Genomic DNA, 21,563 nt, shown 5'->3' with positions numbered 1-21,563 from the left:
CGACTTGCAATACATTCTGATGAAGATGAAAGGAGGGATGTTCTTATTATGAAAAACTGGCTAGAGGATTGCTCCCACAAAGGTAGTGATGAATTCTTCCAAGAGGTTACAGTAAAATCACATTCACAACCATGTTCACTGCTGCACTATTCACCGTAGCCAAATTACGGAAACAGCCCACATACCCTTTGGCGGAGTGATGGTTGGAGAAAGTATGGCACATATACGCAATTGGATTGCACCTATCCATTTTGAAGACTGTTAAATTATTTGCAAGGAAATTGAGAGATATAAAAATATATTAAGTGAAGTAAGTCAGAGCCAGACACACAAAGGACCCATGTTCTGTGTCATATTTGGAAGCTAGAAATTTATACAAGTTTACACAAAAATATTAACCAAAGCATGCTATTTGAAGAGGAGTATTTCAAAGGTGTAATTTCTTATGAAATTGAACTTTACTCCAACAGAATGAATACCAGCAAAATATCACTTGGAAGATGTGAGTGGAAGTCAAATGAAGGAATAAAAAGAGTTATGGAGGAAGAGAGTGAAGGTATAATATTCAATGCAGATAGTATGAAACTAGAAAAATTAAAGTGGGGTGAGGTTTGGAAGGCTGTGGAAAAGTTATATAAAGGTCCATTATACTTAAAAAAACTGATTTGTTGAATGGAAATTCCATGGTATAAGTATTTAAAATAATAAAATATAATTGAAAACAATGGAAATATCTGACATTAAGTTCTATTTCCATCTCTTTAAAAAAATAAAATTATTTGCTCTATACTTTGATCAGAGGGATGGATTTTGTGGTGAGCTAGATCATTGCACATCTGTCTCTCTCTTCCTCTCTCCCTTTCATGGTTCTCATAGGTAATATGATTGCTCCATAATTATCCTAATTTATTTTGCTTTTATATTTTTGGTTGCATCATTTCACTTTCTGCTATGCCATTTCCCAATTCATTTACATTGAAGGCATTATTTCCTATTTTCTCATTCCTAGAATAAGCTGCACATGAATACACCACTGGTCCTCATTTTCAGTCTGTACCTTTGAATACGGAGGAAAATCTTCCTCTGCTCTCTACCAATTCCCTACTCTCCAGTTAGAATAATTTAGAATAGTAAAAATGAAAAAAGAGAAAATAAATAATAGTGAAAAAACAGATGAAGAAAATTCACCGGATATTTCTGACCAGTTCATCCAATGTGAACTATTGGGGAAATACATGGACAGCTCATTCTCACTGGCACTCAAATTCTCTGGTTAGGCAATTCTGATGAAGTTGAGGAACAAGATGAAAAAGTGAGAAATGTTATCAATTGCAAGAAAAAAATGGAATAGGATCCAGGTAAATTTCGTCTTTGTTCTGATGAAAATAATCGCCTTACTACAGTGCAGAGACTACTTTCCAAAAGGCCATTCATGTGAATACTAGGGATGACAATGAGTATACCCCTCTACATCGAGAAGCCTACAGTGGAAACGTAGACATTGTCCATGAGTTGGTGGCTCAAGGCAGATATTCATGTAATAACTGTGAATGGCTGGACACCCATGCACAGTACTTATACATGGAATAATAGCAGAGTAGCTTCTTTATTTCATCATGATGCAGATACCAATGGCCAAACTAAAAGCCTCTTGACCCCCTTGCATCTTGCTCCTGGGAATAGATATAGCAAAGATACGCTGTATCTCTTTATGGTGAATCATTATATCAAACCAGGTCTGAAGCACAACTTGGAAGAAACTGCACTTGATATTGCCAAAAGGATAAATATGTATCACTACCTCTTTGAAGTTTTGGAAAGCTGTACAAATTGTTCTCCTCAGTCCTAATGGTTCGGTTAAGTTTCTTAAATTTCAGAATTTCCAGTCCATCCTATGTGTCCATACAAAATATTTTCACAATACAAAGCAACAGCAATATCTTACTTTAAAAATTCATGGATTCCATGATATTCTTCCAAATGAATTGCCTGACTTTGATGTCAAAATATACTTGAGTTGTTTGTATACATGTATAATGATTTCTGTAGAGTTTGTGATTTTTTAGTAAGAAATAATTTTAACTGATCTGTTGAAATGAGTAGTGCAGAAACTAAAGATATTTCTGGTGCTTGTCTTAAAAAAGTATATTTTAAAATATTTAGTATTCTGTTTGTATAATGACCATAATCTATTTCATTCTCTCCTAGATATAATACTTTGAATTCGAAATTGTTTTATAATATATAGATTCATTAATAAATGTGTCCTTTCAGTTTGCATTCGATATAGAAACAGTTTAAGATTCCTTTAATTCCTAGGTCCTTATATAATTTTATTTCTTTGGGATAAAATGACAATGTTATGTTATTTCAAAAGTTTTATAAAGGTTATGCTATGTAAAGGCCTTTTTAAAAAGGTGAAGATTGAATGATGTCAAACTAACTTTTGTTTCTATGAATTACATGTATTATTACACTTGTATATTTGTAATCAACATTTTAATAACTGCTTTTCATTCTTGCATCTGAAGAATGAAAAATATTCAATACTTCCCAAATTTTCATATCATCCTTGTGCAAGAGCCATGTAAATCTTTGTATTGTAATTCAGGTAGACGTGATGCTGAACCAAGTAGTATCCTGTAAATTTAAGAAATTAATGATGCAATCTTAAGACAGGCATATATCCTTGGTTGCCTATTTGTAACAAGGAAACCTTATTGTTCCCAAAATTGCTATTTATCTTATTTCTGTAAAATTCTGTGTATAGTGGAAAAAAACTTATATTCCTTATTTGATTGCTCACATTTGCAATTTTTTTCTATGACTATTTTAAGTCTTTTTCATTTGAAATTTGATAATACTTTGATAATACTTTATAGCTAGGTCCAAAGGTGATGACTTTTCAAGTACTTATTAATTAACTGATTTAGCTTTGTGGAGCTAATGGATTCAAAGTAAGCCTTGCTTAATAGCTACTTCTAAACTTCAACAGCTTAAAATTTCCAAAATGAAGTCTTACTGGCACAAATGTGTCCTTGACCCTTTACCCTTGCTCCATGTAGGAACAGACCAACCAGAATATCTTACCCTGTCAGCATAGAATGACTTATTGGAGCAAAACTAATCTTAGTTACAAGGGATCATAGAGAGACGAACAGTTCAGACAGAACTGTTCAGACAGAAGGTATTTTTTCAAAATATAATTGCTTATTACACCTTTCCATTTCAAAAGTAGCTAAAGCCAAGAACGGGAAAAAATGTTCATATGTATGATTACCTAATGTCTTGGCATGTCTACCATCCAATCAGGCAGGAACTTACACCATTGATTTCCTATCACCAAATATATTCCATAGCTCCAGGAGAAGTCCATATGTTTCTCCTCGTTATTAGGCCTTAAATTGGTAATGTTTTAATCACAGTGTTTCCTCTTGCCTCTAGGCTGTATATCTCTGAATGGTAAAGCTTTAGCTCTAATTCTACCAAACACTGAGGTAGAGGTAATGGAATAATACTTTAAAACAGTTGCCTTTGATACACTTACCACAACAGAACAATGCAAAACATTTTCTTACATTATATATAATTATGTGTTTTATATTTATATGTGCTGATTTTATATTTCACACAGTGAATCTTATTAGAATTAATTGATAATTTGACAAATCAATTTATATTTATTCCAATAAATAGATTGGAATATAAATAATCAGGATTAGAATATATAATAGAATATAAAAAGTATCAATGCAATGTTTTCAGTATAAACTTGTGATACCTTCTAAGTGTTCTTGGTCTTCTGAATTCACATGGTAAAAAAAAACAATGTTCTTTTCCGCTAATCTATAAGGGATTTTACTCTGCTGCTCTGTTTATTGTTTTAACTTGCTGGTCCCAAACTGTTTTCTTTTTCCATATTTCTGAAGTATTCCTACTGATTATACTCAAATTTTGCTGATATGATGTATAAAAGGTATTATTCTTCCACAGGATCCATGGGTCCTAGGATCCCAAGTCGCAGTTATTTGCATCATCAGATAACTAGGGCTAGAGTTCTTACCTAGGCCCATGCATCATGCCAACAGAAAGTAATTGAAGACCCATCTCAAATTCTCATTTCCTATATTTCAGGGCCCCAATTCCTTGAAATGCAGGAATTAGCAGTAAGTAGAAATGAAAGGCAACTTAAAATGCAAGATGAAATCACAAAATGTGAAAGTACAGTAATACAAACTTCCAATTTTCAGATGACCATCCCATATGATTGAACAGGACCACAAATGTCACGAGATTATGTGTAATACCCCTCTCCTAATGATTAATGATTTCAGACCAGCATCAGCAGGTCAAAAAATAGTTCCTGGAACAATAGATCCATAATTGGTCTACAAATGCTAGGAATACTTGACATAGAGGTCAAATATAATTCAGAAAAACATTAATTGAGAAGATCCTTAGTGCTTCAAAACACTGGTATTCCGTAAAACTTGGTTCTGTAGTATAAAAATTTTGTCATTGTCAAACAAATGATTACCTACATTTCATCTCCTGAAAGTATGTTCCTTTTCAAATAAACTTTTTAAAATCACATTTGCCAAATAACACTTTACAAGTAGATGATACTTAGTGACGTTACTAGTTTTTCAAGTGTAGGGAGCAAGTTAAAATAGAGTTGATTTTTTTACTCAGCACTAATGCCAAACAAGTTCAACCATTAATTAAAGTGTAGAAATATTACCCCCCCGCAACCATTTGTGTTTTTCATTAGGTGACTTCAAAAATTTGTTAAATAGATCAGCCTCCCATATTTCAAACCAAAACATTAGCTAATAAAGTAAATTTCATGACATAATAAGTACATTTTAAAAGTCACAAATAGTTGCCTTATCATATGGTGTTTTATGTTTTCCCTATCTGTCTAACATAGTAAGAAATATGACTTTAAGTCTTTTATATGGGTACTCATCAGAGATTTGACAAACATAAAATCTGTCTTCTATTTCTATCATATTCCTCTACAGTAGTAAATTTTAGTTTTCTTCTTTTCCAAAACGTATAGGTAGTAGAAAATATTATCCCATGTAAAATAAAATAATCACAAACCACTGCAAAAAGCCACTTAGAAAGCTGGTAGTTAGGAATACATTCTAAGACTTTTAAGGGGCTTGTAGTGAGCATGGACAGCTCATAGCTGGCGAGCTAGTCAGACATGGCTGTGGGTCACGTCTCTATGATCAGGAAGAGTGCTTCAACTACTTCTCTAGATGACACAACCAGATCTAACCGGCTCTACCCACACTACATCTTCATGTTTTTCATTTCAAAACTCTTTTATTTAGATGTGGAATTTATTTTCATGTCTTCATTCAATCTGTTCTGCATTGTAGTGAGCTAAATAGGCTCTGTAAAATCACTCCCTCCATTCATGAAACCAATATGCTTAGCTAGGGCTTCTAAGAACGTGTTTTCTTGCCTTTTCTATTTGCTCAATTCTTTTCTGATCCCAAACCTTTTTGGCTTATGTAATAAGAGAAGTCTTCACTATCTCATGTTAATGAGGATATTATATTTTGTGCGCTACTAAGAAATGTGAAATCATTGGTTTAAAGTTTCCAATCAGAATTTTTTTCTGTGGTTCAGTGTTTCACGGGCAAAGACATTGTGTAAAGTATTACAAACAGAAAAGTGTAAACCCAATACCTTCTTTCATTATTGAGGGCATTTTCTCCCTAAATATTTGGAACCAAATTATCGTTTTCAGAGAATTACTGTTTGGTAATTAAAGTCAATTCACAAATTTTGATATCATTTTTTTTTAAGATCTTTGAATTTAAATTCCACTACAATCTTGTTTCACACAGTAAGAATAGAGTTCCTGGGTAAGGACAATTCTCAAGGAAACCTACAGGATTTATAGCAAGGTTTCTGAGGTTTGATTGTTTAGTGTGAAAATGAGCCATCTTCACCCACATTGCTCCCTCTCAGCTAAGTCTCCATGGATTACTTTGCATGAAATCCTACTTTCCCAGGCAATTTTAAATTTTCATAATAGGCTAAGTTGTTAAAAGTTTTAACAAATAAAAATTTACCTGTTATAATTTTAAAACTCTTTTGAAATTCCTTTATTAGAACCACGAATTCACCAATCCTAACCCCACTTTTACCATCAAAAACAGTTAACATGTTGTTTTCATGATATAGTTTCCATAAAACTATTATTTTCCAGTGGTTTTGTTATGCGTATATATATCCATATAAGCTGATTCTGAACAAAATGAACCCCAAGATATGGAAACAGAGAGTATTATTTACGGCTATTGTTTTTAATGTACTATGTGATTTCTATTTTCTTTGTGTTTTTTTCCCCTATGCTTTATTCCCTGCTGTATTTGATTATGGTAGCCTGTGTATTGTGTATATATTTACCTTTATTAGAGAAGGGAAGAGGAACCGCAAAACGGTGAGACAAAGGACAAAGGCAAACCAATGCAATAGCAATACTCACAAGACAATATGTTGGAAATGTACATTACAACTTGTGAGGGGTATTGGGGTGAAGGAAAACTGAAGAAAATGAGAGAGGAGGTAACAAGTTTGAAAAGTTATGTATTCACTACCTTAAAAATGCTGTAATCCCACTGTACATCACTTTGACAATAAAATTAAATTTAAAAAATAATCTGCATGAAATAAAATTACACTGTATTGGTATAGTAAATATTATTCTTTATGTAGTAACTTTTTAAAAATCAATACTGGTTGGCGTCTAATTTGAATTAATTACCCCTTTTTAATCAGAGGACTATCAACTTGAATGCTATCTGACTAGAAAATATTTTCACAATATACTTACCAATATTTTGAAAAAATAATAATATATTACTTTCTCATACTAAAAGCAAAAACAGTTTAATTCTAAGGAAACCTATAACTTTTAAAAGTAAATAAGTTGTTAAGAAGACAGAATACATGTGTTCTTCAACATTACAATGACTAATAATTACTCATTTTCAAATTAGGAAGATTCCATACCTGAGAGATTCAAAACAGTACCGGCTTGCATGTTATGTAATTCTGCAATAGATGCATTTTCCAATGGGGTGTTACAGATTGAGAGTCAACAGAAGAATAACCACATTCTGGTTGAGGATAAAACTATGTAGCATCGGTAATAATTCTTCAAGTGTAAGCAATTGTTTATAACAAAAAGCTATTATTTTTATGACCACCAATCCCAATATTGATGATATAGAGTCATCCTAGCCCAACAGTTTAGAACTTTTAGGGTGCACCTCAAACTTCCCTTAATACACATCATGAATAGCTTATCTCTATTGTGAAAAAATGCAACTCCGCTAATGTGATGCCATACATGATTTGGAAAGAACACCACAATAAACTGGGGTGTATCATTCCCTCCCCCACTGCTATTCTTGAGATCCGAACACTTGAAAATATTATTTATATTTATACTTTTTTAACTATCATAAAAATTCTGGATGCTAAGATCAGAAGATTACAGTTCAAAGCCCAACCAGGCAGGAAGATTCCCTAGATTCTTATCTCCAATAAAATTATCAGCAAAAGCTAGACACAAGTGGCATTGAGATTGAAGTGGTAGAGCACGAGCCTTGAGCACAAACAGGATCAGAGACAGTGTCCAGGCCCAGAGTTAAAGCCCTAGGACATACCAATAAAACAAAAACAAAAATAAAACAAAACCCAAACCTAACATTTTTCTCAGTGTATACAGTGGCAAATAATTAAGGAAATTGCTTCCTGTGTTACATACAGGTAGAAGAAAGAAGGTGTCACATGATTATTCTCTTCATACCATGTTATACCAAAGACTCCAAAAATTGCTCTTATTCTAAATTTATAAATTAATATCATCAATTTGTTGGAAACTCTGTCTACAACATTCATATTATGATTTTATTCATGAATTATTGGAATTATCTATTAACTAAGTTCTAATTATAACTCTCTTGAAAGAATATTCTAGGCAAATAGAATGCAAAATCATTTGTGAATTTGTCAATTAAACCCTCTACTTAAAAAGAATTTTTAGTATCCTATAGAATATGAAATTAAAAACAAAATCAAAATATTTATTTTAAATCTAAATTCTAATTTAGCAAGATCTTCAAAATCCTACATTAGTCGAACTTTGCTATTTTTCCAGGCTTAAGTTTTGTAAGCCTTCATCATTTTTTGGGATACAATAAAATGATGATTACTTACTTTTTCAAATTTTGGATGGGAGTCATGAATCATTTTGCATCTAGGAATGTTCTGTAATGAAGAGAGAATTTAAAACCCAAGTGAGGATTAAGTATGAGTTGCATTTCAACTGAAAATTTGACTTCTCAAAACACAATGACAAAATTAGCCCAAACTTCCAACTATGTATTCTTGTTTCTTTTGTTTTGTTAAGACAAAATTATACTACCTAGTCCAGCGAAAGTATCACTCTGTAATTTCACTCTTTAATCTCCTGCCTTAATCTCAGTGCTAGAATTCTAGAATTGTATCATATTGCCCTGCCATAGTTTCTTGGTTTATTTAATCTAGATACAGACTACCAATTCTGAATTTCTCCAGGGATACTTTACACCATAGTGACTGTTCAGACTGTTTATGTACCTTTTTCAAAGATGTTCTAACATTTGACACAGGATATGAATATTTTCAGATGCACCTGTGGGGTCTCTGATACATTTCTTCATGGATGCAATCCCTTTAATAATGATTAATTGACTCTCTTACTATCTCTGGTCCTCACATATGTAATATTGTCAAACATTTTTTTTATTTACTTTTTTTTACATTTTTTTAAATTTTTTTTTTATTTTATTTTTTTTGTGAACATACTGTACAGAGGAGTTACAATTACATGGGCAGGATAATGCGTACATTTCTTATCAAGCATTGCAGCCTCCTCCTTTGTTTACGCTTCACATCCCTATCAAACTTTTTGAAGGAAGTTCACTTGAGGACTTTCTAATATTAAAAATTATCACTTGATTCTAGTCTTATTCAGGATATGAACTCTGTTGTTTTCTAACTTTTCTACACATTCTGAGTTGTTTCATTTATGTATTTGTGTCCACATATACGTGCATCTGTGTGCATGTGTATGTTTGTATGTATGTATGCAAAAGCCTCAAGCTCTTATTCAGCAATCTTGCTCATAACTGGTATTCCATCACCTGAGCCATTCTTCCAATACAGCTTTTGGATGCTTTATTATATGTACTGTTGCAAAGACTGTTCTGCCCAAACTGGATGCAAACAGAACTTCCCAGACTCCTTTACATTCTTAGGTTTTATTTCTCCAGGAGTATCAACTTTTAAACTACAAACATTTTTGTGAGGGTAATGTCTAAGCTGTATCCCAGATTTTTAACTCAAGAATTGTTGGTTTTTTTTTGTTTTGGTGGAGTGTCCGATCATGGGGCCTGAACTCTGGGCCTGGGCGCTGTCCCTCAGCACTCAGCTCAAGGCTAGCACTCTACCACTTGAGTCACAAAGCCACTTTTGGCTTTTTTTTTTTGGTTTTGTGGTGTTGAGGAATCGAACCCAGGGCCTCATGCATGCATGGAAAGCGCTCTACCACTGATCCACCTTCCCTGCCCCTAACTCAAGAATTCTTATAAAGGTAGATGAACACACACATTACATATACTGAGTGTTCACTGTTAGGAATGTGATCATAAGCTGGGTTCATGGTGAGGATAGTGGTGTATGTGTGGTTCAAAGCCAACCCAGGTAGGAAAGTCCCAGAGACTCTTTTCTCCAATTAACTAAAATAAAACTGGAAATGGCACTGTGGATCAAGTGGTAGAGCATTAGCCTTGAGCTGAATAGCAGAGAGACAGCTCACAGGCCCAGAGTTCAAGTGCCAAGACCACCGCCAACAAAAGCATATACATATAAAAGTGAAGAAAAAAAAAGAAATGTGATCTTAGCCACCAGTTCATTGCTAGTATAATCCCTGCTGTCACAAGATGGACAATTTTTTTCCAGTGAAATCCATGCTCTTATATCTGACTTGCTTTGGAAACAGGATTATACTTCCATTCTACTTTCTACAAAGTTGCACAATTATCAAGCATGATTTAGAATGAGAGTGGCCACATACTTCATGTTCTATCTAGGAGTCTTGATTTCTGTATATCACTCCCATAAATCTACATACTGGACTTGGATTTAGTGTTTCAATGTTGTCTTATTTGTAGTCTTCTATATTGTATTGAGCCCTTATACTTAAACACAGAACTTCTCTTTCTCCTATTATTGCTATTGTTTCCCTTACTGTCAGCCCATGTACATTTTGGAAATTATGAACAGCACGTACACTCACAAAAAGAATGTTCTGAGAATCTTTTTCCCATTTAAAATTTGCCATTTCAGAGAACTTACAAAGTTTGAACTCAATGTACTCATGTATAATGTATTTATAAGCAATATAAATTTCATATTTTCTCTTTACTGAGTTGGCTCTGAAACACGTGTTACCCCAGGTACAAAGGTGTCCTAGTGTTATTTCAGTGAAGCCACAAAACTTTCATTATACCTCAAGCAGCACCATCGATTGTTACTGGAAGTAATTTTTACTGGATGTAGAAACTGACCCCAGGAGAGGAATGGAACATAGAGGAATAACAAAGTTCAACTTGTGCTTTCCTTTTTACTGTACAAGAAATGTATCCCAAGGCTTGAAGGAAACTCTGTCCTTGGCTTTTTCGAGTGTGTTCTTTACTCATATAAAATTTTCTGTAAACTTCTAGTTGAGAGTATTAAAAATGGAAATAATGTATCATTTGAAGGCGAGCATAGAACAAAAGGAAATAACGTTGTTTTAAAAAGTGTTCTGCAAAGGAACAAAGACATGGAGGTTTTAAAGTGTCATATGGATGGATATTTCACCCCTGAGATGATTCTCTTGATGCAGGAGTCAGTTATCAATTCCTTTGGTCTGGTCCTGAGTTCTCCAAAACAATAAGAATTCCAAAAAAGCATGATCCAGTGAGTATGATCAACAAAAGGAGCCTCTTCTCTGACCAGTACTCCTTTAAGGAGGGTCCCAAAGAAATATCTGGGATTTTTGTTTGCTTGTTTGTTTAGTTTGTGCTGGTTCTGGGGCTTGAACCCAGAGGCTGGATTCTGTCCCTGGACAGTTGTCTTTCCTGCCCACCTGCCTCCAAAGCTAGTACTCTACTGCTTGAGCCAAAACTCCACTTATGGTTTTTTGGTGTTCAATTTGCGATAAGAGTTTGACAGACTCTCCTGCCTGGTTTGGCTTTGAATTAAGATAATACGAAAGTTAAGTGACATCAATTGTATAGATTTCTCTTTTGAGAAAAGAAATATTAGACGAAGTTTATTGTAAAGCTAATATGTGACAATTTTTAAAGAAAGAGAATATGTCTAGCAAAGAAGCCATAACTTAAATTACTCAACAAAAGTAGGTGCACTGAATCATTTTGAAATTATTTTTTTTTGCTTGGGAAGATTATTGATCTTGCCCTTCCTTTTGGGGAAACTTAAGGTAATATTTGCACTTTTTGTTGGTTGTGGGGCTTGAACTCTGATCCTGGGTGCACTTCCTCAGCTCTTCAGCTCATGTTGAGCACTCTACCACTTAAGCTACAGCACCACTTCCGGGTTTCTGGTGGTTAATTGAAGATAATGGTCTCATGGACATTCCTGACCAGGCTGGCTTTGAACCACAATACTTTGGTCTCAACCTCCTGAGTAGCTAGGATTACAGGCATGAACCACCAGCACCTAGCTCATATTTGCGCTTATGTGCACTGAATGACACTATGTAGACAAATAATGGAAATTTGAATCAAATGATGGCATTGCAGCTTTTCAGAAAATTTGAGGTAGCAATAAATATTTCCTCCTTTCCATGTTGTTTCATTAATGACTCATGAGCTATGGGACCCTTACATTAGCATCCTCTGCCATCTTTGTAGGTGTATTTAGTATCAGGAAATGTTCATAGAGTAATATAGAAAGACTCAGATATTTAGAAAGCAAAAATGATGAGGTATGAAAGAACAGCACAGAAGGAGATACGTTTATTACACAGAAATTAAGAAGTAGCCTAAGAGATTTAGAATGCTAAAGGCAATGAGTAATAAGACTAGTTGTTCAATAACCTAACATGGTTCTCTAAAACAATTTCTGGTATACCTTAATTACTGTCATTTATTCACTAACTCTGGAATTATTTCTTCTCTTCTGTCACAACTGTTAATTTGTCTCAGCCGTTTTGGTGCCATGAATGACAAAAAATATTTCCAAATCTCACTTAGACTACCCATCTCATTGTGATTAGCAGTGACGATTCAAATACCTGGAATGTTTGAATTTCCAGAATTAATCTTCACCTGACATCTAAGCACATTCATTAATTTCTGTGACCTAATGAACAAAACTTTTTTTTTCAACAAAATATCCTAATATAAATAAAGTACATGAATTAGGGACTATAGTCAGGTGTCATTATGGAGGAGCAATTATATATTCCAAGTATTGGTAACTTATTTTGTATTTACTAACTAAATTTTTTGTTTTGTTTTGTTTTATTTTATTTATTTATTTATTTATTTATTTATTTATTTATTTATTTATTTTTGCTAGTCAAGGGGCTTAAACTCAGGGCTAGGGAATAATTCCTGATTTTTTTTTTTGTTCAAGTCTATCACTCTGTCACTTGAGGCACAGCACCACTTCCAGTTTTTTTCTGTTTATGTGGTACTGAGGAATTGAACTCAGGGTTTCATGCATACTAGGCAATCACCGTATCATGAAGCCACATTCCCAGAGCCCTAAATGACTTTCTTAAGTTGACATTACATTTTCATTCCATAACTATGTACCATAATATTGGCCAGGTGCTAGAAAATGATGTAGAAAAGAATACAATAAAATAAATCCAGTAAGGCAAGATGGACAATATATAACCCTCACAGTCTAGCAAGGGCGCAGATGGCTTACCTCATGGAGATGTATCAACTCTCTGAGTGAGACACCTCCTGACCCACAGCCCACCTCCAGAATGAGTAGGCAATCTTGGGTTCCAGCCACCTGGGGACCTTGGGCCACCTCCTATAGCACCCATTCAATCAGTTCCTGAGAGAGAGAGAGAGAGAGAGAGAGAGAGAGAGAGAGAGAGACAGAGACAGAGACAGAGACAGAGACAGAGAGACAGAGAGAGAGAGAGAGGCAGAGACAAAGACAGAGACAGAGACAGAGACAGAGAGAAAACCAGAATTACAGTTAAATCCGGTGCCAGTGTCTTAGAACTCTAATCCTAACTAAACAGGAGGCTGAGATATGAGGATCATGGTTCATAGTCAACCCAGGCAGGAATGTTTGTGAGAATCTTATCTCCACAGAACCACCAGAAAACTGGAAGGGGCACTGTGGGCTCAAGTGATAGAACACTAGCCTTGAGCTGAGGAACTCGGGAATAGTGCCCAATCCTAGAGTTCAAGACACACGACTGAAAAGAAGTGGACTTCCCACCACAAGAAGTGGACTGAATAGCACCCATTGTCCTAGGGAGCATGGTAGAGAATTCAGGCCGAGCATCCTGTGAACTTGAGATCATAAGTAGGTCACCTGGCTTCTCTGTGCCTCGGTTTCCCCAGCTGCAAAACTGAACAAAGTGAATGATCCCCTTCCTCATGAGTATAGGGTAATAATGAAGGAGAGCCATGTTTCGGTTTATAATCCCACACCTGTTGCATGATTAATAACAGGCTGTACCTGAGCCCTTTCTGGTATCTTCCTGTCATATGCTCACAGAATTGCCAAAACATAATCTGAAAGCTGATCCCTCTCTGCCTAGCCATTCTCCAAAGATCTCTCTGTATAAATCCCTTGTTTCCTCACAACTGTCCAGTGAGGATACTGAGGTCCAATGGTTGAGGCCCTACCAAGAGCTTCATGTGTGGTGAAGAATCCACTGCTGTAGACTGAGTTTGAGATAATCCATCTAAACCAACTACTGAGCATGGTGCCACATGTCTACCATCCCAACTAGAGAAGACCAGGCTTGGTGGAGCATATCTTTCACAGGAGTACTGCGATCCAGCCCAGACTGAGCATATATTTAGTTTCTATCTCAGAAATTCTCAAGACAGAAAGGTGGCCCATCAGAGCAGGGGAGAGGAAACAAGTAGGGGGGTCATGGCGCCCCCAGAGGGGTGTTTGACCCGGGTTAAATTGGTGTTGGGGCGGCCACTCACCTGTGCTGCTGAGAGAAGCTGTTGGCAGCTCCTCCAATTGGGGCAGCAGCGATGGCAGCAGCATTGCGGACACATGGGCCCAGAGCAGAAGACTAGGGGCAGGGACCAGTTCAGAGATTTAGGCCTGCTGGCAGCACGCCATTGCCTGAGGTTTGAAACCTGGCACCACATGAAGGGAGGGAAAGGGTCAGGTGGGAGTGGGAGCATCAATTTCCTACTGTACCCCAAAGTCACCTCCAGTCTCTTCCGCACCACCCAGCCACCTCTACCTTCCTCAACTACTGGTAGTGGTGTAAACTAATAGAGGGAATCCCAGTGCTACCTGGCAGCATGGAATGTGGGTGTGGCCAGCATTCTTGTATCCCATTGGTCAGAAAGAAGCATGAAAGAATGGAAGTGTGGACAGAATCCTGTGAAGCAAGCAGAATGGGTGAGTGTCAACAGGCCATCCTGGGTCAATTTGAGCTGACATGATGTTCCCAGTACCTGAGAACGAGCTCCAGGACTTAACTAAATAATAACAGATGCACATGCAGATGGCAGTATACTAATAAATATATATCTTTATTGAGTGCCAGAGATGTCTATACATTATTCAGTTATATAGACTATATTCCTACAAATTCCTGAGTATTCATTATGTGTCCATGTAATTAATGTTATTGTTTAAATCCTTAAACTATTAATGAAAGCACTCAGTGTCCTCAAATGTGTTCCTTTAAGTAATAATATTCTTTTAATGCTTCATTAATATTAAATAAAATCAACCAGCTATCTGAAATGATGCTGTTTAATTTTATAGGATCATCATGCACGAGGAACTCATTCAACTGTGACATTGACAAAATTCCAGTGTTATTCCTTTGGATGGGAACCAGTTTCTTAGTATCTCCTGCCATTGGTTGGTGTCAGGACAGGGATTTGAAATGAGGGCCTAGTTGCCACATGGGCCTATGGCTTCCCTGATAGTCTGTCAGCCTTCAGCAATGGAAGATGAAGTACCCTTTGTAACTGTGTCATTCAGACTCAGAAGTGTTACTGCAAACGAAGAAAACATAAAAATCCACATATTTTTCTGTGCATTGTTTTCCCTGCAAGAACTGGGGATCTAGGATCACAGGAGCACATGCGTGTCCAGTGGATTCACCCCATCATAGGGTGATCAAAGCTGAGGCGGACTTGTCATGACCTGAGTTCAAGCCCCATGCTGAGAAAAAAATTAGCACCCTGGCTTGCAATTCACACAATTTATTCTTACAGGCTTTGGATTTGAAGTCAGGATCTGGGTAAATCTCCAGCAATGTGGATAAAGGGGAAGATCACCTTACATGAAGATAAAAAAGTCAGGCCTGTTCACTAGTCCTGAATTCAAGATCCAGCCCTGGAAAACATATTATATCTATATATTGTAAAGATAGGATTTATACTTACCTATAGATGTTCAATCCATACATGTTTGGTGTAGTTGTTTCTTGTACCTTTTGTTTTATTCATTTATTTACCAGTGATTTTACTGAATGACAACCTATTCCCATGAGTATAGAGTTGCATATACATTCTCCTTCCTACCTGAGACCCAGAACTTGCACAGTACAGGAAAACAGGTGCAACGACTGGCTTCTCACATCAAGGTGAATTTTTGTCCGTGCTGTGATTCGAATTTTGGGCCTAGGAGGCCCAACTGCCCAATCGGTCCACGTGATCACACCAGACTGTGAGCCACTAAGGAGCTGGGACATTCCCAGGAACTGAGATTGAGCCACAGGGATGCCAAAATAGTCCTCAATGATCATTGAAACTTGGGATGTATATTCACATTCGTGTGTGGACTGCATCGTGCATTGAGTGTAGTTCTCTTTATTTTGTATGCTATTCATGGATGTATTGTGTATTTTCTTGAATATATGATGACAGGTATAATGGCTGACATGGATAACAACTTATTCCCAAGGCCAGAGGGTGGCCCGTGTATTCTCCATTCTAGCTGAGATCCAGGACTTGCACAGGAAAGAAAACAGGTGCAACGATTGACTTCTGACATCAAGATGAATCTTTTGGCGGGGTGGGGAATCTGAACTCGGGACCTAGCAGGACCAAGTGGTGAATGGGTCCACATGAGCACACCAGCCTTTGAGCCACGAAGGAGCTAGGCCATTCCAAGGAGCTGCTATTGAGCCCCTGCCACCGAAGGTAGAGCGGGAGCACAACAGTCATCCATTAATAAGATGGAGGTAGTATGCAAATAAGTACACATTTGTTTAGAGTAGGAGAGATGGTAACCTATGGTGGAATATAATCTGTGTGACTACCAATTCTTGGAACTTTCCTGATGCCTCCATTTCATGACTGTGATGATTATTGTCATGCTTCATCAACTGTTCTTTACAAATAATCGATACCCCTGAGTCTTGCCTATCATTTCCTACTTGCATCATGCACGAACTACTCATTCAAGGATGAGATCGATCACATTCCATGACTCATCCCAGGTCCACAAACGGGTATCTCAGGATCTCCCACCATTCCCTCCTGGAAGGGGGGCTGAATTCAAGCCTCAGCCCTGGAAAAGATACTCGTTATATACTATTTTTTTTTGGTCCACTAGTGGGCCTGAACACTGGACCTGGGCTCTGTCCCTCAGCTGTTCACCTCAAGGCTAGCGCTCTACGACTTGAGCCACAGTGCCACTGTTGGCTTTTTTTTCTGCTTATGTGGTGCTGAGGAATCGAGCCCAGAGGAATTGAGCCCAGGGCTTCATGCATGCATGGCAAGCGCTCTACCACTGAGCCACCTTCCCAGCCCTCCTTATATATATTTTAAAGATAGGATTTATACTTCTGTACTGATGTTCAGTCCATATTGTGTTTGGTATGGTTATTTATTTTATTTCTTGTTTCATTCATTTATTTAGAATTTATTTTATTGACTCTGATGACACCTATACCATTTATTACATTGTTTACATCACATAACATCCAGATGTTAGATGTGTTCTCCATCATGCTTGGCAGTGTCAGGATCTGAACTTAGTGCCTAGCAGGCCCAATTCATGATTGGGTGAGTTTGAGCATGGCAACCTCTAGCCAATGAAGATGTCAGGTGGTTCCCAGGCTCTGAGATCGACCCTCAAGTTTGGCCTAAACAGCGATACATGGATAGGCAGATGGAGGTATACAAATAAATATGTATCGGTAAAGAGTTCCATAGCCATCTATCTATGATAGAAGGAAACCTACTATTTTCCTACCAACTCTTAGGTATTTATTAAACCGCCATGGAAGGATTGTTATTCTTTTCAGGGTTAATAAACTATTAATTAAGATCAATCAGCATTGTAGGATTATTGCATCCAATTTTAGAAAAGACTGATGGATAAACTACTCTTTTAATCGGTATTCCTATGCATAGGTATGAGTCTCTTGTGATCTCCTGCTATTGGTGTCAGGACTGGGATTTGAACCCAGGGCCTATGTTGAAGGTTGGCCTATGGCTTTACTGATAGCCCACCAGCCACCAGCAATGGCAGGTCATGTCCACTTTGCAGCTTTGTCATTCAGACCCAGGATGGTCACTGTGCAAAGAAAGATATTGTAAAACCCCAGCTCTCTGCAGCTCACACTATTTGTGCTTTCCAAATTGTTTTTCTTCCTGGAAACCCTCTTGGCCCAGCATCTCATGGTTGGCTATGGGTCCAATGAGTGCACCCCAGCCAAGCAAGATCCAAGCTGAAGCAGAGTTTCCACGATCTGAGTTCAAGCCCCATGATTGGCCAAAAAAAAAAAAAAAAAAGAAAAAAAGAACATATAAAAAATAACTATTTAACAAAATTTTAAAAAGTAAAGCTCCCTGGTTTGGAATTTTTGCCAGTTTTCTTTCTTAGCCTGGACTTTGACTCAGGGTCTTGACAAATCTGTAGCAATGTGAGCGAAGAGTTGCCATTACATGAATTCAAACCCCATGCCAACCAAAAATGAAAAACTATGTCGCTGACCTTGGCAGAGGGAGGTAGTTGTAGAGATGGGAGTGAAGGGATGGTAGGGGAAAAACACAGGAGGAGTAAACAATGCTCAATAGGAAATGTATTCATTACCTTGCTCCTGGAACTGCAACCCCTCTATAGAATATTTTTACAACAAAAAACATACAAAAAAAGAGAAACAATGTAGTTCTCTGAGAAGCACTTTGGAGGTAAGGGAAGGATGTTTGAATAGTTGTACAAAATTCTACAGTGCTTTTTTTTTTAAATGTTCAGTATGGAACTGAATAAACCTAACTGCTTTCACTTAAAAAATTAAATCACTGTCTTGGAACTGGGGTCAGTATTTCTGCCATTGCTAGTTTTTGAGCTCACCGTCCAGGTAACTCTTTGCACCATGGGTGAATGCGAAGCACACTATCCTTGAGGTAAAGAAATTCAGGATAAAGTTCCCAGGGCCTGAATGAATGCCCTGCAATGGAAGAAATATTTCTATAAATGTGTAATACATGATATATACTTATATATGCATGTTAATTTCATATTATAAATTTTATTATTGATTTTGTATTTTATTTTTATTTGATTCATTTATTGATTATTGTATTTAGTATTATTATACACATAATATTATATTTTGCACATCTATTATAAAATTATACACAATAATTTAGGGCATTGACTCATTTTAATTAACATTTTATTAAGTGTTGAAACATAATACATAATTAAATGGAAGCATTTGTCACAGTCTCACATGTTTAGAGTCTCTCCCAAGTATGAGCTTTTAGTTTAAGCACCAACACTGACAAAATTTGAGCCTGGTGAGACATATTCTTCTGGGAGTCAGAGGAGGGCCGAGGTTATAGGTAAGATGTAGGGTATAGGTCAGGTGCTGGTGGCTCACCCCTGTAATCTACTCCAGAAGATGAGATCTGAGGATCCCAATTGCAAGCAGGAAAGTAAATGTGAGACACTTTTCTCCAATTAAATACCCCAAAAGCAAGAAATAGAGCTGTGGTTCAAGTAGTAGAGGGCTAGCCTGTCGCACAAAACCTCAGGGATAGGATAGCATCCAGGCCCTGAATTCAAACCCCAGGACTGGCACACACACACACACACACACACACACACACACACACACACACACACACACACACCAATATAGAGCATTTGCCAGTCAGGCAGCACAAGTTCCATCACTAGCAAATCAATATTAAAAAAAATAAAGATGGAGAAGGGAAGGAAAGATTTGTTCCAGGAAGTGATATAGCCAGTGCTAAAATTCCACAGTACTTCTAATATGTGGGTAGAAGTCAGAGAGCCTCAAGCAGAAGGTCAAGCATGGGCAAAGGTGCTGAGGTGTGCTGCAGAGCAGGTGGTGTGAGTGGTATGAAGGTTCTATGGCTTCAGAAAAGGCAGGCAGGAAATTCAAGGTTGGGTCAACGTTGACTTGAGTCACCAGGCAGAGGGAGGCGTCCCAGAATGGCGCCCAGGTGGAAGCTTAGATTGGCATTTCGCCAGGGACGCAAAGCCATGTCCTGTGGCTGGAAACCTGTTTTCACAGCTCCTGACCCTCAGGCTTCCTTTGCATGGAGGAGTCAGGGCAAACACAGGGAAGAACTCTTGCTTTAGGAAAGCTTCTAGGCCAATGCCACCAGTGGCTCAACCTCTGTAAATCCTAGCTACTCAGGAGACTGAGATAGAGTTCGAGGGTCAAGCCAGCTCAGGAGAGGAAAGTTAACGCGACTTTCTTGCTGATTAACTACCAAAATCCAGAAATGGAGCTGTGGCTCAAGTGGAAAAGTGGTAGCCTTAAAGGAAAAAGTTTAGCGACCAGAGCCCAGACCCTGAGTTCAAGCCCCAATACCAGCACAGGAAAATTAAAGAAAAATTTCAGGAGCTCCTAGTCCACTGTGGTGTAAGGCCAGATCATCCAGACACAGGTGGCTCATGCCTGTCCTCCTAGCTCCTCAGGAGGCTGAGATGTGAGGATCACGTTTCAAAGCCCGCCCAGGCAGGAAAGTCTGGGACACTCTGATCTCCAAGGAACCTACAGAAAACCTGAAGTTGCACTGTGGCTCAAGTGGTAAGGTGAAGAGCTGGGGGACAGCGCCCAGGCCCAGAGTTCAAGCGACATGACCATCACCTGGCCTGCTTGTACCTTACTCTATAGCTCTAGGCAGAGTTCTTTCCAGTGGGCCCCTGAGGGTCTCCTAATGTCTAGGTGTCCTACAAGTCTTGGTAGCAGCCTGTTTGGGGGCCATTGCCTACAGAGCAGGCCTCAGTACCAGAGAAGTATCGAGCCTTGAGGCATGAAGATCATCAGAATGGCATCCGTCATGGGTGCAATTGGATCTGAGCAGTAAATCAGTCTCAGACCATGGTTCTGGGCCAGGAGGGGCAAGAGCTGTAAGATGTCACACCAGATAATGCCCAGTCACAGGAGTATCGCAAGAGTGTAAATTTGTCAGTCAGACGTAGGGCAGGTGTTGAGTTGGGCTCATGAATGTTTTGTAGGCTCAGGAATCCACAGCCAACTGGCTTCTGCTTGTAGCAGTTACTGTCCGAGGAGTCCCAGGGCTCGATGCCCTGCTTTCCTCTACAGTGCTTGGGGAGAGGGGTCAGATGAAGGTCTGCAATCATGGGACGACTACCAAGGAGCAACCCTAGTGTCCTTCCCTTGATACTGCAGCTCCATGTTGAGATCGACGGGCAGGTTCCATGGAACTTACTGCCATAGCCCAAACCCCTCAGCCCAAGAATGACTTAGGGAGAAACCACTTGATCTGGCTTGAGAGTTTACTGTGACTAGGACTCACGACTGCCCCCCAGTTGTAGCTCAGCTCATCCAGGTCAAAACTAATGCCACAGAAGGTACTGGCTATACCAGTCTCTCATCCCCCGGTTCCCTGGGCCTGGAATCTAAAGTATATGCCTTTGTATTCTGGGCATTCAGAATTGTCTAGAAGGACCTGAGAGGCCCAGCTGGGGCCACAAAATAGATTTGCCCATGATAAGGTACATTGACATTTCCTAGACATTGAACAATACATCCAAGCCACCTTGGCCTCACCTCTCATGTAGCCCCAGATTATACTTGTTTGGGGAGCCTTCAGTCAGCTATAAAGGTCAAGCTGGCCAGAGCCACTGGCAACCACCCTTCCTCTACACCACTACCAGCCTGCTGGGAGTTTACATGCAGCCAGGGGTCCAGCTGAGAAAAGGACAGTACACAGAATGACTGACCCTGCACCCCCAGAGGCAGGAGAGAACATATGCCAACCGGCCCTGAGGACCCAGAATCCCCTGGA

At 38.2% G+C, this 21,563-nt stretch overlaps 1 pseudogene; it reads right to left on the bottom strand.

The window, feature by feature from the left end:
• Positions 1-2,535: 2,535 nt before the first annotated feature.
• On the bottom strand, positions 2,536-2,632 carry LOC122103164 (annotated as a pseudogene).
• Positions 2,633-21,563: the final 18,931 nt, after the last annotated feature.

The sequence above is a fragment of the Dipodomys spectabilis genome, unplaced genomic scaffold (assembly GCF_019054845.1).
Source record: "Dipodomys spectabilis isolate Male_0828 unplaced genomic scaffold, ASM1905484v1 ptg001988l, whole genome shotgun sequence".
Lineage (NCBI taxonomy): Eukaryota > Metazoa > Chordata > Mammalia > Rodentia > Heteromyidae > Dipodomys > Dipodomys spectabilis.
The sequence above is the reverse complement of the archived record's forward strand: the minus strand, read 5'-3'. Positions and strand labels throughout refer to the sequence as shown.